A 27490-nucleotide genomic window follows, 5' to 3' on the forward strand; every position below is an offset into this window, starting at 1 on the left:
GAAAAGCACTTTTGTATTAAACTTGAAACCCTGATACTGAACAGTAATGCAAGTGATCAGGAGGTAAAAAGGAAACAAGACCCAGTCCTGTGCACATCATAAAAAATTAAAGATGCATACATTTAAAATGGCCAAGCTCGTGGTATATTACCGCAATTTCAAACTCAGACAGAATGTGGTTACACTTATATTTCATCTAGCTTCTTCCTTTAGAGGCTTTTTTCCCCCCATGAATTATTTAATGCCTACCCAGAGTAGTCACTATTGAAATCCTTTCATCAGAAATCTTTTTTTTTTCCCAGTACATGATACCAGAATTAATTACATTTGGAGCAGAAACAACTCTTTATTAAAATTAAACTACCAAAAGGCACAACATGTGCTCAGTGTTTAAAAACTGAAAATAACTTTATTCTGTAGGTAAGTCTCAAAGTCAAGGCTAGAAAACAATCAAAAAGCAGAAAACCCAAACAGAAAAAAAACAGAAAGCTAGATCTCAGTTGTGGAGTATGGTAAGGTGACAGATGCAGAACAGCTTCATTCTTGCTGCACTGCAGGGCTGGATACAATTGTCAGAACCAGGGATGGGTTGCCACTGATGCTGGGTCACTGTGGGAATATCTTTGACAAAAAGATGGGTGTCTTCAACATCATAAACAATAAACACTGTTCATGAGGTTGTGTCATCACCTATTTTAATTGTCCTTAAGTCAATAAAAGGAATAAGGGCAGAGTCATGCAGAGCTACTGCAGGGAATGCCTGCTGTAATATCAGCATTTTTGCCAAGCTCCTCCTTTTGGTAACTCTAGTATATAATGTGCTCATCATTATCATTATTTATTTGATACAGCCCTTGGCATGTACTGAACAGACTACATACAACTAACAGCACAACATTCTAAAAGTGTTACTCATCATATTTAAAAGTAATGAGGAAGCATATGAATTTAAATTTGAAAATAAAACATTATTTTACTCAATGTTATTCTTCCATTTCTATCTTCAACGAAACACATTAACAGATGGCAATATCTCCATTCTTTATGAACCCACAGGACCTTAACATGTGGCATCTACATTATATACACTGTACCAATTCTGTAGTTTGTTAGCAAGAATATCAATATATATATGGTTCGACACTATTCTCTGTGGTGTAAAATGCTGAAGGCATTGATCAATAAAATACACTAACTATCTCCAACATGAAACAGGGTGATTAGAAAGTAAGTTTACCACATCAGTGATATGGTGAATTGATGTGCTAAACTTCCTTTCTAAATCACCCTGTACATAAAACTTAAAAATTGGTCATTCAGACAGAACAATTCAAAAAGACAACTGCAGGAGAAACAATAAGGAGCCAGATGATTCAGACCTTGGGGCAGAGGCCTCAGTAAACTGCAAAACAGTGAGGGCATATTTAACACCTATTTATTAAATAAATGATCCATTACATACATTTAAATTACCACATGATGAAATTAAACAAAATGAAAAAGGAAAATGTTTAAGCAATCTGTCCTTGACATTACACAGAAAAACTGTGTCCATTATAGTATGTGAGCAATCCTTACTTCACAGCAATTCACTGCTATTGTGCAGTCACAACAAAACACTTCAAATCGCAGTGAAAAAAAAAATGCTTTTAATATTGCAACTGCAAACATGTTTGTATGCAGGTTAGACATTTAGGAATGCACTGCATGGAATTCTTATCAGTTTCCTCTTCCTTAAGAAAAATGCTTTGACCAAATTCACACACAAAAACACACACACCAGGTGTAATATGACCATAACAGATAACACATTATCTACAGAATAAAGCTGTAACATTTGCCTAACTGGCTTGGTCACTGTACCTCTTAATTAGGCTATAGCAGAATCCACAGGGACCTAGCATGTGTTGGTTAAAGCGATTTGCCTTGCCTTCCAATAAAGTAATTTATTTACCTGTCACTGCTGAGCCTCCACAGCAAACAACTTGCAGGCTTCTTAACTTTGCCCACACCGCCTTTTCCAGCCCAAAGGTTTTAATACACAATTTCTGACCGCAGATATGGGGTGTCAGTCAGGCTGGGCCTTTTTATTTATTTATTTATTTTTACTCATTTTGGACCTTTTAATAATCATTGATATTCAAGCAATCTTTGTGTAGAATAACTTTAAAAAAAAAAAAAAAAAACACACAATTACAGGACTAGCAGAACAGCAGGACATTCTTTAAAATGGTACATTTGTTTCAAGATAAGTCTTTGGACTAGTAGCCCAGTAGCATGTAAATCACCCATGACTGGTTTCCCCCATTCTGTATATCAATTTACATGTGCACCGAGTCAATTCTGAATCAGACAGATTATGATATGGTTTGTCGCCCCTCCCCCAGTTAAAATACAAGACACTGTTGTAATAAACACGACAGTTTTTAAATACCAAATTCTATAACATTTCCACCAGATTAACAATCATGATTGAATCCTCCAAGCTTCTGAGTGGAGCTCAAAAGAGAAATGTTGTCATGGAAACAGCCAACTCTCATTCTACAATAAAACCATGAGAACATGTCAATGCCTTTGAACAGTGCAATGTGTACCGCTAGTCAATAACCCCCCCCACAAAAAAATATATATACACAGTACATAGAAGGAAAAATAGATTTTTCATGCTAGAACACTTTAAATTCGACTTGCAAGATGGACTGCCCTTATTTAAATCAACACCCTTAACTAATGATCTCATGACAGAGGGTTACTTGTGGTTGTGTGTTTGCTAATAAGATTAGCTATAATACACCATAATGTCAGAAAACCCTCTTTAAAAACAATAGACCGGTTAAAAGGTGCCCTTGACACATTCTGACTGAAGGGTTTTGACAGATTATTAAATATTTACTGGTCAAAACACACACTGTGGTTACCAAAACGTGAAGCAAACACAGCGAATAAAATGAGGGAAGCACAATCACCCCAGCCTGTGATTAATGATCCTTACATATTTTCTTCCCAGTCACTGGGATCAATTTTGCCCCAGTCAAATAATGTAGGAATGCAATGAGCAGACATTGGTTGACATTAAATAATGAACATTTAACAACAACTCTGCAGAGCTTGATCGAATTTCCCTCAACTCCATTGTTTAGCCTTTTAAAATTAATAAATACATACATATAATATAGAATGTAGTGGCATTTACAAAAAAAGGCATAAAAGGTGTCCTATTATAATGCTTCAAATTATGCATCAGCAATTTATTTCTACCTTACGGGAGGGTTTAAAAAATAAAACAGCTGTCTGGTATCAAATCAGCCATTTTAAAGCAGGACACAGACAGCTTTGAAAAACTAATATCCTGTTTCTATTTTTTATAAAGAGAAAAAAAGACTTTCTAATGACATAAACCAGTTACACCAACATCTAAATACATGAAGCAGAAAAACATGAGGAAACAATATTCCATAACCAGAAACAGGTCTCAGCGAGAGCATTTTAATAGGCTGAAGTCATGACACCATATTTCTTGAAGAAAGTCTGAAGAACTCCCAGTGAAGATATATAAATCGCTGGCAACTACACAGATGAATGATGTAACAAACATAAATGTTGTTGGGCATGATTCGCCTTTTTATCCCTCTACAGTATATTTGACATTTGAGTAATTTGAATATGCGTGAAGTAAACAAAAGAAAAAAAAAGTGCAGATTTTAGAGCCTTAAAATCGTGTCATTGCTTTTTTTGAAAAATTTCACACTCAAAATGTTAATTCAGAGAAGTGAAAAAGAAAATCTGTGCACATTTGCACTAAATACTAAAACATCTTTCAGCAGACTGCCATACCCTTCACATAGCTATAAGGTCATCATTAAGGCTTTCCAACTAAATAATACTTTCCATGTGATGTCATTATATTAAAGCCATCAAGGGAATACAAAGAAACAAATGTTCTATTTCTGATAATAAAATACTCCTTGAACTCATTTAAAACTAACAATATAGCACAATACAGCTTGTACTATTTTTATTTGGTATTTCGACATAAGACTTTTAAGGCCAGTGAAAAACCAGCAGCTGCGGTTAAAGGCAGCATATATTTAAAGTGATAAAGCTTATAAACAATACAAACAAATCGAACCACCTTTAACTACACGACAGCTAATTGTTATGTTATGCTTTGCAACATAATCACAGAGCATTATGTAGGTTTGATGAAGCTAAAACCCGCTTGTAAAACATTCATTTGCAACTACAGTACACATGCTTTTCATTACTGGGTCCTTGTAAAATGTCCAGGGATTTGTTGGCTTCGAGAACTTCCTGTTCTGTTCTCTTAGCTCAATATGTGTTGACACCCAAAACCTTTGTTTCTCCGAATCCCCAAGCTTGGAACCCAACCCAGAAGCCTTCGGTGCCCAGTAAAGACAGATGCCCTAAGCAGAGACAGTGCAAACTCCAACACCCGAAGCCTTCAATGGAAACAGGAATGGAAAAACCAAAGCCATTCTGAGCCCTTGCCAAGCAAAACCATAAATCAGCGTCTCGGGTGAAACTACACTCTGGAGAGTTTTCATTTATACCAAACCACGTTAACTGCAGTTAAACAGATTTGGGTTGTCCCTAATGCCATTGTTAAAGCTTGAAAAACATGCTTTAGTTACAAATACATAACCACGACTCTATAGACGTCTTGTGTGACCACGCTAAATGGTTGCTAAAGTTAACAGCAATGCAACAGGAAACCCACAATATTTACAAACAATCTATTTTAATACATTAGTAGAATCACAAGCTTATATTACTCTTTGCAACAGTAAGGGTTTTACAGCAGATTTGAACAAATTATAAGGCTTTTAGGACTGTTAATTTATACATCAGTATTTGAGAAAGAATTCAGTACTGCAAAATGCCTGTATTGGTTTATTTTTGTGCACCATATTTGCAGAACATTGATAAAACGGGGTTAAATAAATGTAATTGTGGTGGATATGGTTTTACACAGTCAGTGTAATTACAGAAGATAATGCTTACAGTGTTGGTATTAATGTTGTGAAATCTTAATAAAACCTTTTTTTTGCACAATTTACTTTGTTCTTCTAATGAATATTTAAACTATCCTTCAGAATCTGAAAGATGCATTCAACTGCATGCCAGTACCCAAGACTTTTCTCTCAAGACTTGATTTAAACCGATGTGCAATAGGCGGACTTTTCGGCACACAAGTAAAAAAGCTCATTGTGCTCACAAGGAGTGTTTCGCTACCAGTTAGCACTGTGATGTCAGCAAACAGGTTCCATATTTGTGTCAGACTCAGGACTGTGTGTACCATACTATGAAAGTGTCTCTGTGTTAGTAAACTGTTTATATATCCTCTATGCTAATACAATCTCTCTTCAAATATGGTATTTCTTGGCTCACTTTGTCCCATCCATCAGTGGCCCAAATGCCAGCCAGGGAGACAGAGAAAGCAGACGTTCAAGATTTTTTGAGGTCAGTCTCAACCTGAATGATGAGGCTGTTTTGAACTTTACAGACAGTTTGCACTGCCATGTCTCAGGGTGTGAAGCAGAGTATTCAAAGAGGGGATGAATGAATTGAATACATTATTAATTCCTCTCTATGCATCCATTTGTTAAGGACCAGAATTAAACACCTGGTGCATGACTACATTTGATCAATTATTACATGCAAAACTCTGTATGCCCATGACTGGTCAATTAATAAACAAACAGTGTTCAGTAATTCAAACATATTTAAGTTTTTTATTTTATTTATTTTTTTAAACTAAAAATCTTCCAGCTTCAGTGTTTCACTTCATGAGTAAAAACATTTTATTTTGAAAATCTAGGGCCAGCTTCGGATGCCATTATTTTTATGTGCTTTTGGAGGAGTGGTGGGGGGGGTGGAGGGGTTGTGTATGCTTGCTGCATTTGCTGATCATTTTGGACGACCCCTTTACATAAAAATACACAAATAAACACTTCAACCTACTGTACATTACATTTTGCAAAAATGAACATGAAGCACAATAATACTGTAACACAAATCCGTGCAAGTGGATTAACAGATGGGAACAAAAGAGAATTCCGGAATGGTAACCTAAAACTGGACAGTTTAACCAAGAAGAGAGAGATCTGCTTGTGGAACAAATTAGAAAGAAAACTAAGAGAACAAGAAGCATGTCATTCTGGAGACCCACAATTGTTGAACTTTTTTAAATGTTTAACTGGGTGTGCATTTCCTCCATCTCCATTTTAAATTATTCAAGGTTGCTCTACTCTGCCCTTAACAGCTTGCCTGCGTGACATGAACTTCCACAAAGAAAAAGAAATACAATAAACTCCCACTCCCTCTGTTGGCTGCCAACCTGTATGGAATAACTAAAATTATTATTATTTTTTTTAATCAAGGAACACCACCTCATATGCGAGAACTATTTTGTAACAGGAACCCTTCACAGATTCCCCCATTTTTTTAAAGCCTGAAACAGCTTTCTGCTTTAAATTTGCAATTTTTTAAAATGTATTTTCATTTATTAGCAGTCATTGCAGGGTGGACTCAGCTGCAATTAATAACACAGATGCCGTCAACTGTCTTATAAGTAACTTTTTCCAATAGTCAACAACCAGGCCTTGGCAGAAACCTTTTATCTAATTTACTAACAGAAAAAAAAAAAAAGGTTTCCAGTTGAGTGCAATTTCCTTGGGTCATCTTTCTCCCATTGTTTATGCATGTGTAATAGTGCCGTTGCCAGAAGTGATTGTAATGTATTTCCAAGGCAGCTGGACACAGTAAGCTCTCGTTTTTCCTTACAAACCTGCCACATATTGGACTGTCACTGAGAACCTTTTCTATACTGTATATATATTTAGTGCCTTGATACATTAAAATAGTAGATTGGCCTGCTTCTAAGGACTGCAGTAGAAAATAAAATTAATACAGTTAATTAGAATATAAATTATGATTTACAAAGTTTGAAGGGCATGAACAGCAGTCTTTTGCACATTTACCCTGCTTCTTGCAGTATGTTTCGCTCAGTTAAAGTAGCTGCAAGTAGCTCTATTGACACACATTAGTAAGTGCAAGCACACAATCTAGAAAACAGAACCTTGGTCTTCCCAGCTGCAGTCTACAACAGAGTCAGTTCAGCAATCCAAGTCTTGTATATTAAAACAATTTTTAGTGGGCTAAAGGGACGTACCATAGCTAATCTGGTAAAGCAATTTGCTACATAAAACTGTGTGCATACTGTAGCTGCTTTTCACAACTTTTTTTTTCTTCATGCAAGTGTAACATTGGTGCAAAAAAAAATCCCTTAAATTTAAATACATCATCAGAAGCAGTCTTTAAGCATTTGAACCCATATCATTTTTTCTTGTTCTGCCATTAGTGAAGAGAGTCGTCCGTCCGTCCGTCCCCCCCATTTTACAAAAACATAATGCAGTTGAGCACAACCAATCACAACGGAGTTGTCGAGTGAAAACCCGTTGCCATGCTGTGGGGAGCAGTACCCTGAGGTCAGGATTGAGGCTTCCAGGCAGTGTGAGGAAGCCTGTCATTAGACTTTCATGTGTGAACCACCGCCAGTGTCCAGAGGGCTTTTTCGGTGCTATCAAGCCTTTACTTTCATCTAGCAATAAATTATTCAGCACTATTTAGAAAAGCAATTTAACAATAAGCTTTCTATCATTTCATCCTGCTTTATTTAAGCTAGAAGGAAAGGGTATTACAGTAAATGTACCATCAATCCTGGTCCTACGTTACAAGTTTGATATAAAGGATGGGGTAATGAAAGCAGTTAATAGAACCCCAAAACTATTCTCCCACTCTTAATCTGATCTGATGCAATGAACTGCAAAATACTGCAAGCAGGGTGTACCTGGGTTAGCAGCCATTGCAAGCAACTCTGTTAAATGATCTGTAATGCTGCACTGCTGATAATTATTTGTCACTTACAGACGTTCCCCTGAAGGCAGACACAAAGCCCTCATAATGAATTGTGTGAGGGTAGCACAGGAAAATTTGAATTTAATAATTACCTTAGGTGTTGGGACGGATTAACTCTAATACTGCTATGGAAGAACAAATCACTTATAACTTACTCTGAGAAGGAATTAAACAGTTGAATTGCAAATGTCATGAAATTTGACAGCTTTAGGTCTATTCATTATCATTCTTCGTCTCTTTCTAGACACATGTGCACATCACCTAAACAATACTTAAGGTATAGTATATTGGAAAAGGGTAGTCTTTTTTTCTCAAGAATGTTTCCTGCCTTGCTGTAAAGATTTTTTTCAGCAATTTTGAATAAACTTGAACAATAAAAGAGATAAATAAGTCTACCTTATTATATTTCCATTGATTTGCTACATCAATGTTATCTTATATGCCACTTGGGTAGCCCCATTTTGCACAATCAACAAACCTAACCAAAGTTAGAAATCCTTAGGCTCCCGAGTGGCGCATCCAGTAAAAGCACTCGCTAGAGTACAGGATGCGCTCTATAGCCTGGACGTCGCGAGTTCGAGTCCAGGCTATTCCACAGCCGACCGTGGACGGCAGCTTCCAGGGGGCGGCGCTCATTTGGCAGAGCGTCGCCTGGGGGGAGGGAGGGTTAGGTCGGCCAGGGTGTCCTCGGCTCACCGCACACCAGCGACCCCTGTAGTCTGGCCGGGCGCCTGCGGGCTTGCCTGTAAGCTGCCCAGAGCTACGTTGTCCTCTGACACTGTAGCTCTGAGGCGGCTGCACGGTGAGTCTGCAGCGTGTAAAAAAGCAGGCGACTAATGGCACACGCTTCGGAGGACAGCGTGTGTTCATCTTCGCCCCTCCCGAGTCAGCGCAGGGGTGGTAGCGGTGAGCCGAGCCTAAAAAATAATTGGGCATTTCAAATTGGGGAGAAAATAATAAAAACTAATTGGCAACAACTAAATTATATATATATAAAAAAAAGTTAGAAATCCTAATTTAAAAGGCAAAACTTTGCATTTCTCTTGGTCCGACTTAGTTTTCTGGCCTACCAGAAGTTAAATAATGAGTTAATTATACAGGTCTGAACTGGTACAGAATGCTGCTGACAGAATGCTTACTGATACACTGGCTTTTTCTGAGTATCAGAATTAATTTAAAGAAGTCATGGCTTGGCTTACCACATCCAAGACACCTACAATACATGGCCTTGATGACACCCTACCGTCCTAGTCGTTCTTGGCATACACTGAATGCTGATTAATTGGTGCTTCCAAAATTGATTTTTTTTTTTATTCATATCCTGCACAGAGAACATTTTCAGGTTGCTGACCAATGAAGCAGAACTGCTGTCAACACACTTCAGAAACATGTGCCTGAAGCTGAGCTGCTCATGTAGTGTATGGAACAGGGCCAAAATATGAAGAGAATCCAAAAGAAAAACAAAAGGTGGCAGACAACATTGCACTTTCTGTTCTTGATGGTGTGAAGTAACTTTGTTCCACTCTTTGCCCAGGTTAGCTTACTCCACCTCATTGAGCACGCAAACTCACTAGAGATGAGAATGGACATTAAAAACAATGCTTTTGGGAGTTACAAAAGTAAAATGGTTACCATTTAATAGCATATCACAGAAAATATTGCATTGATCCGTTGGCTTCTTTATACTGTATAAAAACTCCAGTACTCTGTACAATAAGTCTCCTGACTTCTGGACTGAGCATAAATACAAGCAGAAGGGACAACAGTGGATTTAGAAAAAAAATAAAAATCTTAAAAAGAATACAAATTATTGGATTTGTTCTGCTTTTTGAATATATATCCAAATAACATTACGCTTTTAAAATCTGTTTACAACACCCCCAACCTGTTATCGCTTATGAAATTGAGTCATATACATTAGTACATCAGAAGTTGTTCATTAAAAATACTTATGCTTAAAGAGTGTCACATTTACTGTGTTAATACTCAGGACGGGGAATATTTAAACAGAGAATCAATAACCAATGAATAGTATAAATAACTGGGGGGGGGGGTCAATACATGGCCCTTTTCTTAGCATTTGTATACAGGGTTCAATGTGGAATATGCACAAAAAAATGCTTTGAACATAGGCAAAAACTAATGTATTCAGACAAAACTGAGTAAATAGAATGTATGCACACACACACATAACTGTAGACCGATGAGTCTTGTTTATTATAAGCTGTGAAATTTGTTTGTCAAAAGAGCTGGGTGTCATCTTAAGTTACAACTTTATGAAACAAGGCTATTTAAATGAGCTGGAAGGAGAAGATGGGAGGTAGTAGGAATTCAAAATGCTTACATTAAAATACTGCATAATGGCTTGGAAAGGGTTTCCGGTAGGGAGGGAATGGAGCAGGAATCCACCAGCAAGCAACAACTGACTCATGTAAGATTCATGTAAAAGCACATTACAGCAATAACTATACATTTCAACATGTTCAATTGAAATCTGAATAATTTATAGCAAATTGCAATGTGAATATTCAGTGCAACAGTATATTTACCTCACACTTTGACATTGTGCTATCATCATGCTTATTAGGGTACAATGTATGCAGATCTATTTTTCAATGTTTATGACAGATTTCTACCCCCTCTCCAAACTCAAAGCAAACAAATGATAATGAAAGGATTGCCCGAAATGAATACAAATGGAAGGCATCAAAAATGTGTGCATCTGTACAACAGTATTTTCAGTGATAAAACAGCTTTAGGTTATATAATCAGAAGTGAAAGCTTGTGCATCATTTCAAGTGACAAAAGGATTAGAGAAGACGATAAGAAAATGTCTATGCACTGTTCCTAATCAAGTTACAGGGCTGTTGGTTTGCTCCATTGTTAGCATTGCTTTTGAGCACACTAATAAAATTTAAATTTTTGTACAATTTATTTTTTAACCTCGTAGGGTACCCAAGACTTAAATTAAGTAAGGGCTCATATGTAGTTTTCTACAGATTAATATTCATGAGGCTTGCTCAGTCTAATCAAAGGAGTCCTTGAAATATTCTTTGAGAATACATTAATTAAGCTCTTGCACTCTACTTATAGGTTTCTGGTCACGTTTTGGGCAGCACACAATAGAATGCATTTATGGCAATAGGAATTTATCTTTAAGTAAAAAAAAATCCCATCATTTGACAGAAATTAACAACTGTTAGGTATTTGGGTAAACCTCATTTATTTTACTATATAAATACTTAAATTATTTACATAAACTACATAAACATTTTGAACAAAAAAAAAGACCTATTGTTTTCATTTTTTGGTTATGAAACCTTGTACCATTATCTTCACACCCTATGTGTATGACACATACGTACTTACTGGAACTACAAGGCACTGAGATTAAAACAAACTTGTATGAAGTGTAGTCCTGGTTTTCTTTAATGTGTCTACCATACTGCACTAATAACTGCTTTAGAAAAAATGTAACTAATGACAAAATCCTGCCTTGTATCTAGGTCTATAACGAGGGATCCAAAGAAAAATGTCTGCAGGTCCACACCTGGGCCAGAATTAAACACTGACTTCATAGCATACTATAGCTTGTGAGTGCAAATGCGAACCACAAATTGTTGGGAAAATAAATAGACACTCCTCATGCCACAGTACAAAAAAAACGATATTTTTTTAATCTAAACAAATTGACATTTTATAGTGTTCCCAAAGCAAACTGCAGTCATGACATCCCATAATAACCTGAAACACTACCGTTGTACAGTACATGTATATATTTGATGATTGCCTAGCAACCACAGCAAAGCGTATGGCTATGGCTCTGGTTTGGACTGGTTTATTGGAAGTACAAATCCAACACATTTTAACTGTTTAAATATATAGTGCTTACTTCTTGTTATTGGCGCTATCTTTTCATACTTTGTTAGGTTGATGTTCAATAATGTTTAATAATGTTTTAGTAGTCTTCTGTTTGCTTATCCCTGCTACTCATGTAGTTCTATGTTAAATGTGGTTGTTCTATTGCTCTTAATGTGGTACACATGAGAAATGCCCAGTCCTTTTTATTTTAACCATCTCTACCAAAGCAACTAAAAATAAAAAGTATAAATGTTTCTACTGTAGTTCACATTGGACACAGTTAATTTTCTTTAACTATCTTATCAAAAGCTCCCACTTGTCAACTGAACCATTTCAATTGCTGTAGCTGTAACACTTATTTGGAATACCTCAAATAGACCCTTGAGCCCAGATAAGCTCTGACTTGAAGTTTTATTTTTCTTTCCCAGTCAATTTTTTCGCCTTTGGCTCTGTTTTTGTGCCAGTCTATGGCTATCTTCATTATTATCAACAGTTGATTTTCCTGTGGTTCCTGCGAGCTGATCTGATCCTAAAGGAGTTTCTCCATTAAAACTTGCAGACTATGAACACTTCACAATGTAATTTCTTGCTGCTGTGCTGCTTCATTTATTCAAAATAAACTCACTGGAGCCTCTCAACAATTAAATGTTTTCAACACTGCATTTAAACCTCTACAAAACTCATGTTAAGGTTTGCAAATTTTCCTGAAGGATAGGCAAGTAAAGTAAATTTCAAACAGAACAGTATGCCATGACTAAGGTATAGTACAGGTTAGCAAAGCTGTACCATGAGAGAATCACATTGTTAATCCTGTTTTATTTTGTGAAAAACTGTCCATCTCCATCTCTGGACTATTTGGTTGAAATTGAACTCCCATTAGTTGTACTGTAGTGCTAAGGATCTCATATTCCACAAAGTACGCATTCCATATGCCACGAAGTATCCATATTTTCTAATTCCTTTTTACAATCAATTCCCAATTCCAATTGAATCAATTCCAACACATCATTGATCAAAATTGCAATTAGCAGTATTCTGTTAAAATGAGCTTCTCACAGTGACAATAAATTACTTAAATTTAAGTCAATTAAATTGGCTTCAAAATGAAAGCAGTTGATTAAATCATAACAGTTATTAATGTCTCAATATCAATTCCAATTTCTTTGAAGGAATTGGAATTGGGATTTGACTTTAAAAATGAATTGAAAATTAAATTGGAATTGAAAAACAGGAATTGACCACAACCCTGGATATGACCAAATGTCTAGAATATATTTTGCTTATTTGCGTTTTGTTTCCAATTAAAAAAAATTTAATTTTTTTTTTAAACTGTTGTCAGGTAAACCTACTTTGAACCATTGCATTTAAACATTTGTTTACCGGTTTGTTCATATGTTCACTGCTGTACAATATATATTTAAATCAGAATACACAGTACTGATACCTAAACTTGCTATTGTAATGTATGCCAAAAATAAGAAAAAAATTACCATAGGTTTGCAGAAGACCAATGTACTATTTCCACCCTTCACCATAACATTTAATAAAATGAGGCAATAACAAAAAGTCACTATTAATTTAGCAAGCCTGTAATTTTAAATAGTTAAATTATTTGTATTTATTTAATTTTTTTTTTTTTTTAATTAACATCAGGCATTGCTTTACCCACCTGTGCATAAACAAACTACATTGTATTACAACATAATTGAATAAGATGTAATCAATAAAACACATTAATTTCCGTGGGTAGCAAACGCTTTCAAAAAACACTCACTTTGTGGGGAGTTAACTTATAATAATGTCGTCTAAACATCTGCCTAACAAGTTCTACATACATCTGTTTGCGGCATAATAAAATAAAAAATAAAAACACACCAAAGGGTAAACCGTGACTTTAATATTATTCAGAAAGACAGATCTCTAAAAACATACATCTGTTAAACCCATTAATAAAAACTAGATAAGTAGGAGAATCCTGCCCCTCGCCTCCCCTCCCCTCCCTCATTGGTGTTGTACTTAATTTTGAATATATTTTCTTTCTAAAGAGAAAATCCTGTTAAGTCTTAGCCTGGCCAACCCATCCCTTAGTCAAACAAGATGACTCCTTTTTAAATGCTGCAGTTATTAAAAGTTATTGATGAGTCTATACACTGTAGTTTGTTAATCTATTGTACACACCAAACACTTACTGTAGCATGACAATCACAATATTTGTCCATGTATTTGAGGTAGTGGTTAGGGCTCTGGACTCTTGACCGGAGGGTCGTGGGTTCAATCCCAGGCGGGGGACACTGCTGCTGTACCCTTGAGCAAGGTACTTTACCTAGATTGCTCCAGTAAAAAAACAAACTGTATAAATGGGTAATTGTATGTAAAAATAATGTGATATCTTGTAACAATTGTAAGTCACCCTGGATAAGGGTGTCTGCCAAGAAATACATAAATAATTAATAAATAAAGTTAGTTTTCCTCCCTGTATTCTTAAGCTAAATGCTTTTTTCACACTTCATTTAATGTCTCTACCCACAATTAGCCCAATTTCTATGTAACAAACACCTCACAGCTTTTCCCACACTTTTGAAGTGACAACTAAATAGTGTTGTGAGATTTCCTTTAGTTTTATGTAATATGGAGTAAGTGGAAAATAATCAAGGAACACAATGCCAACAAGCCTATAACCAGTTTAAAAGGCACATTTGTATACTGAACAAGAAAGTCATACAGTAATAACTTAGTTCAATAATTCCTAGTGTAAGGAAGCAATTTAAATTGGTTGTATAATCAATTAAACATCTGCTGTCAAAGGCAGCTTGGATAGTTGGTAAGTTAAACCTTGGGGCTCTACAACAATTTACCACATCATTTAACATACCTAGGTCAGCTTGGTGTTCATTTGCCAAAAAGCCTTAGGCTAGAGAAACAAAATTGGCTGGAATGAACATCTAAATGAGCATAAATATCACAAGAGCAGCAGTAATATTGTCAACATTGATTTTTAGTTCTGTGTTGGGAATGCCGCACACAGACTTTAGACATTACGTACTTTTCATGGGCTCTAAAATTCACACTATATATATATATATTTTTTTACTTAAATGTTGGTATTCTGCATTACTTTTAGCCAGTGGCATGTTGATGTATAATAATGTAATTGTTTAGTAAATTCTGAGTATACAATTATTAAAATAAGGAAATGCCCATCCCTAAAACATAGTGCTCTAGTAAAACTAATGAAACTTGGCTCAGAGAATAATAACTATATTTAGAATGTCCCTTCAACTTATTTATTTTTTTTAAAGAAACTGAACCAAGCCTTTAAAAAAAAAATCCAATTAACAGCCACATGAAATGATTTCAAAGCAGTTAGAAAGCAAATTTTCATTGGCATGTTTACTGCCTACTGTACTGAAGGCCATAAATGGACATAAAATATGTAGCGAAACTAGCAAATGCCACTGATTTGGAGCTACATGTGACTTTCTCCTTAATGACTGTTCTACCTTAAGAGACCACACTAACTGAATTATCTACAACAGTGTATACTGGGAGACGTATTTTTTTTTTTTTTTTTAGTTTAATCAGAATTTAAGTCTTACCCAGGACTACAATCCCAGAATTAACTCCAGAGATGATGCATTCCTATGGAAACAAGTAAAGTTAAAATCAAGCTGTAAAATCCAAATTATTTTATATCAAATCAGATAAAAGAAATAATAAATTGCATATAAAATAAGTGGTTTTCGTTCATTTGACCAGGACAGGATATATATTAATTAAACTGGTACTCAAACAATTGGGCAAACAAGGGCACTTGACCAAGAGAATCATAAAACACAGCTGTGTACCAAGTATGAAGCCAAATCTCATCCGGAAACCACGTTTCTTAAAAAACTAAATCTCAATACAGTAGGTAGAAGATTACTTTCAATTCTGCACTGATACTGCACACTTAAAGCTAAATGTCTCTTAATAATACTAAGCAAAGATATAGTAATCACTACAGACTTGACAACAGGTCTACACAACTATCTACGGCCCTACCGAGGTGAACATTCAACTGCCACAATTAATTCACATAATCCAATTCATACAGCAATGGTACCGCAAGTATGACAGTATCATGTCCACCACAATTGCTGTAAACACAGCATTTTTCATATCGGATAATAAAAAAAAATGACTGTAGAATACCATGACCTGTAGGCCTACATACAAGTACTTTGGTATTTCATTACAATTGGAGATGAAGATCTCTGGATATATGATGCAAGTGTGACATTCTCACAGACGAACAGGCAGCTCCATTATAATCACCACTGCCATGGATGTGCATCCCTGGTGGGGATAAAAAGAAACTTGCTGCATCATTTTGTTTTTAAGCTCAACACAGAATACAGAGGGGCTTTCAAAACAGCTTCATTATTTTAATTACCACTTTGTACACAGTGTCAGAATCACTTCACACTAAACACAATTTACAGTCAACATCTCAATTCAGTAGTATTTAGCCCTGCTTGATAAACTGTATTAATCTTATTTATAATTCTCTCTGCAAAGAGCAAGATAAGTGTATTAGAAAGGAGGCAATTTTTCCCCACTGAAGCAGGCCAGCAAAAACAAGTTAGGTCAGAATTCTGTCTCCTTGCCAAATGTTCTCAAGGACAATTGGCTGCATGTTACAGAAACTTACAACAAATATGGAGAACACAGCTAATTGGAGGGCCTCCCAGAAATCTACTATTGCTGCTTCATTAAAACAGCATAAAAGATACCCACAGCTTCTCTGGTATCCAGGCAGCCTATCTAAAGCCAAGGGGACACTAGTCTACATGTTGCTAGAAAATGTAGAATGAAGTCTGTTGCTACCACATTGTTGCTTCAAATTTTAGGGGACGCTATTCTACATTATGTAGAAATTGTAGATAGAATGTTGATGGACAACAAAGTGAAGACAATTCACTTTATCCATTACTATTAAGTTCTATCAAATGGAAGCCTTTATTTGAGACAAAATGACCACTGAAAACACAACTTTGGAACTAAATGTAACATACCGTTAACATAGCGCTGCAGTTTAACATGAACGTTCTAATGTTCTTCTACAAAATCAACAGTCATTTGATACTGTTGCTTGCAACAAAGTTGCCTGAAACTTGTAGCTTGCACATCACTTTCTACAAAATAAGTATCCCTTTCTATATTTTTCTAGCAATATGTAGACTAGTGTCCCCTTGACTTAACTGTTTAGGAGATACAGTAATTACCTGATTCTATACAGAACAAAACACAAAAACTATCCAAAACAGAAACAAATACACCAGCGCTTAATTTCCAGTGTCAAATCTATCCATTTAAATCAAGAAATGTTGCATACAATAAATATATTTTGTTTTACATCAACATTGTGAGTGTTATTAGAAGGACCATGAAAAATATATGAAAGGATACCAAGTTATACTGGACAATAATTACAAAAAGAAATAATTGTTGAAGAATGATGTAACCTGCAGGTAAGGTGTTAAAAAGGAATATTTAGGACTTCTTTGTTAGACCAGCTGAAGAAATGAAGACTGCACATGGTGTTGTTTGCGAAACTGGCAAGTGTGTGCATGAATGCCTTTTTAGTATGGCATGCTAATATTGAAGTTAATAAAACATTAGTATTAAACTGACAAATTGTTGTATTGAGTGAATCACTCAGGGTTAATCTACACAATACAACACAACAGTGAGCCAGTTAACATCATGATTTATATAATAAACCTGGAAACCAAGAACTCTTCATATTGTATGTACAATATGGAGTTCAACAAAAATAGTAGGTGGCTAGTAGATTCAATTTTTGTTGGTACCCTTGAAAATCGTAATATTCAATTAATAAATTCTTTGCATTACTTATTTTATCAAATGTCTGCAACAAATATGTGCACTTAAAAATAAAAGATTGATAAACATAAATTTTACATCTCAAAAAGGTCTGGGCCTTTTATTTCTGACATAACTGCTACACCAGTATACAGTGTCTGAGTGCATTGTTACTGTTATTCAATAGAAATAAAAGGGCCCAACACTGCAATTCTCTTTCAATAAAACAGTGAGTAATACTCATGATACAATCAGTCCACTCTCACATACCTAAGAGGCATTTCAAGTTGCTAGGATACCAAACAGCATATTATTTACATGAGTTCTGTCATATTCATGTGGCAAGTTTAAAATACCGGTAACATAACTAGCATTCATGGAACAAACTCAACAAATTCACAAACTTCCTAGCACTTTGTTTTTTTGTTTGTTTTTTTAATGGAAAAATCTACCTAGAAATGTTCATATGAAGCTAAAAGGTTTTCACTTGAAGGTTTTCTTAACACATACTTATGGATTCTTAATTTCTAACCACATTTTTCCTTTTCCCCTGATATAAAACATATCTATTGCTCAACACATGTTTTGGGGCTATGTATTTTGTGAGGCATCTACCGTTGTGGCTTAGATATTTCCTCTCTGTAAAAATCTCTAATGAAGTAGCCTATAACTCTAATTAATGGGTTTGCAACACAGACAGTGTTCCTCATTGAGAACTTAGAGAACTTTGAATAGAGGAAGGTTTGTTTCAGTGAATCTTTTTCTGTGAAGTGCCCAACACCAATTTATGAGGTAGCAGAGCAGGGGTTAGTCATTGGCTCAGACATGTCCTGTTCTTGAGTTATATTGGTTGCAGGAATGTAAATACCCATATTGTAAGAAAGGAGATAATCATAATGAACAAGATGGGTTTACATGGATTCAATTGAAATTGGTAGACTGATTTAAATGTAGCCTTTAAGTAAGTGTTAACTTAAATACACACACACACACATATACACACTAAACTGTTATATGAGTTGTTATTTCATCTTATGAACTGAATTCTTTCAAAAGTACTGTAGTAAAAAGTTTTGTTTTTGTCATTGGAAATCTTCAACAGGTACTTCTTGAAAACCAGTAATATACACATGGAAAAAATCTAGATGAATTGTCATTAATTAAGATTACCAAATTGTTGACAATGTGCATGCTTAATCTAGCAGGAGATAAAAGGCAATGCTGTTATTTTTATACTTTTCTGTAATTAAGCATGATATTTATTTTGATGGCGATATGTTTGATCCAGTGAACACTTCAAGCGCTTTCATGTATTTATTTATTTTTAGTTTTCTCTACTTTGCTATTCTGGTTCACTCACTGCTTGGTGAAGTAATTTTATGACTAATGCGTTCTACTCTTTGAAGTTTCAGGAAAACATCATGTGGCCCCAAATACATAATTGGACGCCTGGTTTCGAGAAGACTCAAGCATGTTTCTTTTGTTGTTGTTTTGCCAAGTTATCTCTTCAGTTGAAATTTGCTACACACAAGCCAGCAAAATGAAAAGCTGCAATAATTCCCTGGCAATAGCAATGTTTCTACACAGGCTCTTGACACAAGCTGCATAACTGGACATTCTATAGTCGTGCTTCCTGCTCTTATGTGAATAGTGACAAAGAGCTGAAAAATGGCAACAGCACTGCCTAAAAGCAGTTCCAATCAGAAGTAATACTGCCTACAGCCAAATCTATTTAGAACAGAAGTTTGTTATTAAAAATGAGTTCTTTTAGAAAGGATTATAGCATTTTGAGGGAGGGCTAAATTTGGTCATGTGTAATAATCATTAGGCTATTTAAACTGTTTGATATAATACAATGTATAATTTAAATAGATTTGTATAATACCCTCAAATTGAATGGTGCAAACCTATCAATGTAATTATTTGTCAACATTAGATCCATCAGTACTAATCAATCAATGGTTACTCAGACACCCCCCCCCCCCCCCCCACACACACTACTTACAGCACCAAGTCGGCATCTGCCCTGTCACAGCAGGTTTTTAATTTTATTTGACTAAACTCATTCTCACGGAAATAGGGGACCAAATCAAAACAATAGAAATATGAAATTATTTGTTGTTATAAAACACGTATCGGTGGCAGAATTGTTTTAACTGCCAAAGCGCAGCTCCATCCTGAATTTCAGCAGCACACCAGTGGACTGAAATGTAAGCACGCTAGTTATACCCACGCTTGTGGTATATAACATGTTTACCACCACAGCATTTAGTTTGCAACACATTACAAACGCCAGAATGTCTGTACCTGTTAATACAAACACACAGTGCTCTCTTTCTCTCTTCCACATCACCAATCCCAGTGTTCTCAAGCAAGGCGCTGCTGCACTACAGCACGGAGGCAGACACAAGACTTTGCAGCTTGTTACTATATATATATATATAATTAGTGCTTGGGCAAACACTGGATTTTCATGTTCGGATATTCGCTCATAATTGAAATATTTGTTTTTCAAAAAGTGATCAACGCCATTAGATTGCTCTGAACGCAGGCAGAGACAGCATAGCAGCAGAGGCAGGGGGTGTGGCTGTGGGCCCTGTGTGTGTGTGCCTTTATTTTACAGCAAGACCTTGCAATATGCAACACATTAAAATAGAAAAATATCCCAGGAGTAAAGAATAAGTTGTGTAGGACTTACTTTACCCCAGTGAATTAACTACAAAACAAAGGATGCCAAATAGAAGTTCAAGTTAAACATTGTTCTGTTTATTACCAAAATAAAAATAGTACATAAAGTTGACAACACATTTTTACTTTATTTTTTCTTTGCCATTGCCTTTTCTTCACAGTAAACAGTGGCCATCGATACGGTTTTCACAAAGTAATAACATGAGGTTTACTTGTGCCTTTTTGTAGCTGAACAAGCAAAACGAAAACTGAAATTGAACTTTAAACACATTTTGGAAATGGTGTTGTGAAGTGAAGGGGAAAAAACTCACTGTTTTGGTTCTCAATTATTACATTCCACATAACAGAAAGTAACAAAGTATATATAAATACAGTCTATATAAAAATGACTAAACAACACTTTCAGGAAGTTGGGTACTGTTTAAGCGAGGCATTTCAGAATGACGTGCTTGCCTTTTTTCTGTCTCATGAGATTCTGGCTCGCTCTAAAGCAGCACAACACATTTTTGTCCCGGATGGCTTTCCAGAGAGATCACTATGCGTGCACGCACATCACCTGGTTTGTTTACATTTTGCTGTCTAAAACGTTTAAATAGAGGTTCAAGAGCTGCTGTGTTGATTCTCTGTGATAGATAGATAGAGCTAGAGAGATAGAGAGACAGACAGATAGAGAGAGATAGATAGTCAGATATTTGTCCCAGCACTAATTATATTTATCATATACACACACCTTTAACCTACCTGCATTTTATCGGCACCGGATTTGTTTAGCTTCAGCACATACACTACCTTTATAAAAACACCATCTGCAGAATAACATTTGAGTTCCTCATTAAAACATTATTTAAATGAATTGCTATTGTAACCTACTTAACACTAGTCATTAAGTTTGGAAAACAACATACAGTAATTGTACATTGCAGGGTAAAAATAATTGTTACCTTTCAAGTCGTTACAGTTCCATTCTACTGTACATTGGTAAAAGAAAGAGCAGCTGAGTGATTATAGCCAAAAAATAAATAAACTCCTATCTTGTACCAGCCTAATAATGGACATCAGCTGTTATTTGTAATATATACTGTACAAATAACTAGAATATATTTTAAAAACAAAACAAAAATATTCCCATTAAAGGAGGATTTCCCCCCCCCCCCCCCCCCCCCCCCCCCCCCCCCCCCCGAGAGTAACAACAATAAAGCAAATCTGGATTATGCAGTTTTGTGATCCTTATTGCTGCCTGATTTTGCAAACACGATTCTGCAGAGTTTTATTGAGTGAAAGTAGTTCTCTGGCTTTTTTATTGGCATTTTCCATCAGCACCAGGTCTGATGCCTTTTTTATTACTGCAGGTTGTTCTGTGTCAGGAGCTTTTAAATGGCAGGAATACGTGCGAACCATGTATTTGAAACTAAGAATATGGAAGGCAGTTTTATATTAGATCAAACTGAGGACTATGCGATAGATATTTTTGTTGTTTTGTGCAGTCACTGACACATAAGCCAAGAGACTCTGAAGTCATCGCTCAGCCAAATACAAGATCCTGCAACTGCAGTAAGGAAAAATACCATTTTGTATTGTATTTTCCATGATCTTAGGGTCTATAAAAGCCAGGAAATTATCATTTGTATACATATATAAGTTAAATCAAATGGTTCTCTCACTTCAACTTGGAAACATCTCCTCCATAAATTTTGTATGGAAAAGCTGTATGAATCATTAATCAGTCACAGTACTTAAAACTACATTATCTTTCACTTGTTTATTGATAAATTCAAGTGGCAGCAAAGGGTGGTCACACCAAATATTGATTTGATGTAGATTTTTCTTCTGTTCACTCACTTTGCATTTTGTTAATTGATAAATATAAACTATTAACATGTCTATTTTTGAAAGCATTCTAACTTTACAGCATTTTCTCACACCTGCCTAAAACTTTTGCACAGTACTGTGTGTATATATATATACACATATACATATATATATATATATATATATATATATATATATATATATAATCTCTATCTCAGACTTGTAGGACTTGAGTCCCATATATTCTTTAAATAGTTAAAGCTTTGTGAAAAGGGCCTTGTGTTTTAAAGGACAGCCCACAGTGTAAATGAGATGCTGTGGCAATGTGCCCCGCCCCTGTGTGCATATTATGTGTTGGTGCGTGCGTGCGTGTGTTAATGTTGGTGTATAGATTGGTACACGGGATATAAACGGGTCTGTGTTTCACGTGTGATTTAAAAAGTGTAGATTTGTATTTAGGCACGAGGAGGGCACAAATCACTTCACGTGCTGGTTAAATGTATTATGTAAGCACGGGGTTGCACAGAATTAATTCACGTGCTGGGATTCAAGTGAATAATTAATTAGTAATTGAATCCCAGCACAACAGTATATATAGAGACACGTAGCATTCACTCGGGGTTGGGTGTTCGGTGAGTGGAGAACGGGATTGGAGACAGAGGTAATTGTGAATTATAAAAGTGAATAGTTACAGTATCTGCTCACAGTGTTTGTTTGTCTGTCTAGTCCGTTTTGTTCGTCTATTTATTTTGGCCTCAAGTGCCGTGCCCTGTGTTTTGTCTGTTCCAGCCTTTTATTTTCTGTTCTGTTTATTAAATGCTGAGCGAAAGTATTCGCTCAGCTTCACCAAACCACACCTCTCTGTCTGTTTATTTCCTGCTTCTGGTCTGACGCCACCCACTCCGGCCGTCTTTGTGACAGATGCATCTTAAGTTTTTTTTTTCTTTTTCAATATTAATCACACAGGATTAGCACTATAATTTGGATATTAAAATAAAATGTGCTGAATTCAAAATCTAGACATGTATTAAACCAAAAAAAAAAAAAATAATGGTCATGGAAATCAAATAAGAAATAATGAATCCAGAATTACACATCTTAGCGTTACAAAACAAAGCATAGTTTGCTGGTGCTAAATGCTATGCCAATGGAGATTTAAGTGTGGTTTTCACTTTCAGTGGAGATGCTTTAAGCCTGACAGTAAATCAGTTTTTGAACAGGAACAGCTGCAGTACAATGCCTCAATAAAAGTGTTAATTCAAGGACTAGTGTGCACATTACAATATTTGTACATTCTTTTGTTTACTTTGCTGTATACATTCTGCAACATGTTTTTTTTTCCCCCCTCTCTCATATTACTCTATAATGTCTCAAAAAGAGATTCACATATATCATAATACCATCCACATCTGGGAGTACCAGATTTATTCAAATACACTAACCCAGGTCACTGCTTGTGTTTAATGATAAAACTGGATATTGGCAAATACATAAAACCTACACATTTTGTAAAACACAAATTTAAATAACAGATTATCTATTTCAGTTGTGCAATACATTTAAAATTAGACAATATGGGCGAGTGAATTTTCTGTTAAATGTTACATTTGAATCCTCCTCATGATAAGCACTGAAATAAAGCTTTAATTAGTGCCAAAATCTGTCATTTAGATTTTTACACTGGTTATAAAAAAATAAAAACATTATACTCTATGCCATTCATTATCAATGTGACCAAGACTGGCTTTAAACCTGGATCGACATGTCAGCACCTTAACAAAGCACAATTAAACTTGCTAGTGCATGTGTACGCACACAGCATGCATCAGGTGGCAATTCTGCTCATTATCACAGTTTGTGTTCTCATATTTTAGAAACATTCACAGAAAGTTGTCAGAATACCTAATTTCTCCTACTACATGGCGATCAAGCTGAAACAACAAAATAAAAGTACCAATTCATGCTAAGTGCTGTAACGAAAACAGTCATACATATGTTAAATAATGGCTGAACTGTTTTGGATGTATGAATTTTAAAAGCTAGTACGTACAATACTCTTTCAAATAAACTTGTTATGATTTTGAATGTGCGCTTCTTAAGAACGGTATTATTGTCATTGCTTGCGCCCCGGCACCTCTTTCTTTACAAATTAAGCACTGGTAATTAGTATTGTTTAAAATAAACCACAAATAAATTACATGTTTGAGTTGGAAATAAAAACAAAATGTTATTATGTTTAATCAATGTATAAATCGAATATATGACTATATTCTGCCCGCACGACATTTCCTTTTTTTTCTGTTGCTCTGCTAGCATTTGCAAAAATAGCTGTCTGAAAGCCATGTTCACTCTAACTAGAAACAGATTGTCCTGAAATACTTCCTGTGGAATAACTGAGGAGTGTAACCAGTCTTAAAGGCTACATAAGGACCTTTTTATTTTATTGTGTTACATGTTCCCATGTGTTGCTACGACTGTTTACGCAAGGTGTGTGTATTGGTTTAATATTTTTTTTTTTTTTACATTTTGACCACTTTTTTAAACTTTTAAAATGCATTCCCTGCCTCAAGAAGGCGTCACATGTGCCTGCATGGACCTCTCAGAACTACATTTTCCATCATCCTCCTGCTCACTGTTAAATCCATCTCAGAATTGCTTTGCCCAATTAAATCATCCTTAGACTCCTGATGGTAAACAATATTGTAGCTGCTAAAGATGCAACAGACAAAAACAAAATATGGGACTCAAAACGTTATTTAGGCACCATTCTGGTGAAAGATAACGTTGGTTTATTGGTGTTGCCCAAAAAAAAATTTTTTCAGCTTGGTACAGTAACCTTTTCATTTCCTTTTTTGTTTATTTATTGAGCTTTTGCTGCAATACAGCACTTCATTAAAATTACTTGTGTTAATGGCACGTGTGCCACACACAAATCTTAAATGTATTTTTATTTCAGTTTTCCGCAGTTCTAAATTTCTTGAATGCAACTGTTTATTTTAAGCAATTTATTTACACAACAGTACACACACGTTTGGTCACCATCACAACTGTTACATGAAACTGGGATACTGTATTCAGCTGGTGTTAATAAAGCACCGCTCTGCACTGAAGCATTTGTATATCGGCTGACAATGGCTTGGCTGATATTCCATCATGTATTTCTTCTTAAAGGCGTATAGTCTCTATACATGAACCCCCCATGTTTCTGACAAGCACCCAGGTACACATTTTTATGATATCACAACAAAAGGAATACGCACTTTTTTTCGTGCATATATGCAAGGCTAGAAACTAACGCTCGACTGTTCGCCCGAGGTGAATTAAAACTGATGAGAACTAGTTGATGTCTGTGTCTCCCTAGACCTGTGGGCGAGTGCTTAAAAAAAAAAAAAAGTACACAGTTATACTCGCATTCACAGGCTTGGCGCGCCAATTTTCTAACAGGGTGTAGCAGTCGTGAACAAACATTAAAAATGCTTACAAAACAGTTACTCAGAACTGAAACCTCCCTTCTCCCCTTGTCATGCCAAATTTTGTATTATGCTAATTTGTCAGCATTTCATTGAATTCTGTCTGTGTGATTACTTACACTATTCATTTATTCATTGCCGTGGTTTAACTGAATTTTCGGTATAACCAAAATGTACTTTTTAGACACCAAAACAGTATTAAAAAATTAATTTCCTCATATGACATTTCATTTTTCAATTGTGTATTTCTTTAGTATGTGTAAAATATTTAAAACTATATAGGAGTCAAGTGATGATTGCTTAACTATGTCTTATTACTAACGTATTTGTACAAGATTTAGTGTAAAATATTAGAACAACAATTTCATATGGTCAGTTTCAAACAAATGTAATGTGAGGAAATGGCTATTCACTTGAGCCATTTTGTGTTGTGATGTTTTTATACTGTTTTGATGTCTACAAAGTAGATTTAATTTATAATACTGAAAGCTTACATTCAAACCACGGCGATGAATACAATTAATAGCGTATTCGTCATATTTGTGACTGGGTCGTCTACCTTTAAGATAGTGGATTTTAAAGCACATGAAAAATCAAGTAATCATTACAACTGTGTGAAACTGATGAAGGCAAGACTGCCAAACAAGGCACATCAAAAGCGTAACAATTACTACACACTATAAACCCCTCTGTGATTTTAAAGCTAAAAGTGCTTTTTAGAACAGCTCACGTCCTCGCAAAGCATGCATGAGCGTATTCTGATTTTGAAAGGATGTTTGACTTGGATGAGGCAAAAGGATTAAATGTGGGGAAAACCTATAGAAATTCTAAAACAGGCACAGGAGTGTATACACGCTATTGCGAGGACCCAGCATCTAGCCCAGTTAACCAGAATGGCAACTGATAAATATTTGTGGGTTATCTCGGACAGTTCTACAGATAGTTCCATTACTGAGGCAGTGATATGCTGCGTGAAGTATGCTGCCAACATTGTCCACAGACTTTGCTGGGGTTCGGAATGTGGGGAAGGCAGATGCAGAAACCCAATCAATGTATCTGAGAATGAGCATTAATGTTTATGTATCTGTTTTTTTTTTTTTTTTTAATACAATAAAAAAAAAAATGAAATATAGAAGTGTTTATTTTTTAGGAAAATAAAATGAAAGCCTAATATTTTAGGGACCCCAACAGCTGTTGTTGATTCCAACTCAGGAACTTCACATAAGGACTAGTAAGTTTACATAAGGACTTGCAAGTTTCAAAAGGTACTAGTCCTTAGGACTAGTACCACAATTGTGTTAGTTTCTAAACCTGATATGTATAGCCATTATGTACTATATATTGCCTTACAGTACGATAATACTACAAAAAATGTACAAGATAATATCCGAAAATAATCATAATATGTTTTAATATAGAATTAGGCGGTGGATTACCGGCTTATTTTGAAAACCCTGCTCATTACACAAGAAACCGTTTCAGAGCTGACTTGGGCCATTGTCCTATGCAGCTGTTAAAATGTAAACCCCTTTTATTTAAAGAGAAGTCTCCTTGTTCTGCTTTATGCATTGTCGAGGAACATAAGAAACAATTTTAGGGTCTAAAATTCTCGAAACCTTTGGTGAAAGAGAAAGACTGCAGTTTTACACTAAAGTGGTGGTATATGTTTGATAAGCAAATAAACATGTAAACATAAAAAAAACACACATGATTCTACCTCTAACTTGTGTTGTCACTGTTTCAACACCAGGTTTGTATTTTATAACTTTTGACTATTTTTTCAGGAAACTAAAAGGGCTTGAACAGGAACAGCTTGATATGTCTAACAACAAACCTCAGAATCAACAAACCAAGCAAAA

General features: G+C 35.5%; 1 protein-coding gene across 6 annotated transcripts in view; it reads right to left on the reverse strand.

Annotated features, from left to right (window-relative positions):
* LOC117422131 (RNA-binding protein Nova-1-like) overlaps window positions 1–27490 on the reverse strand; it is a 71077-nt gene that overhangs the window by 33307 nt on the left and 10280 nt on the right. The gene's annotated exons all lie outside the window — the stretch shown is intronic.

This window comes from Acipenser ruthenus, chromosome 15 (assembly GCF_902713425.1).
Source record: "Acipenser ruthenus chromosome 15, fAciRut3.2 maternal haplotype, whole genome shotgun sequence".
In the NCBI taxonomy this organism is placed as follows: Eukaryota; Metazoa; Chordata; class Actinopteri; order Acipenseriformes; family Acipenseridae; genus Acipenser; species Acipenser ruthenus.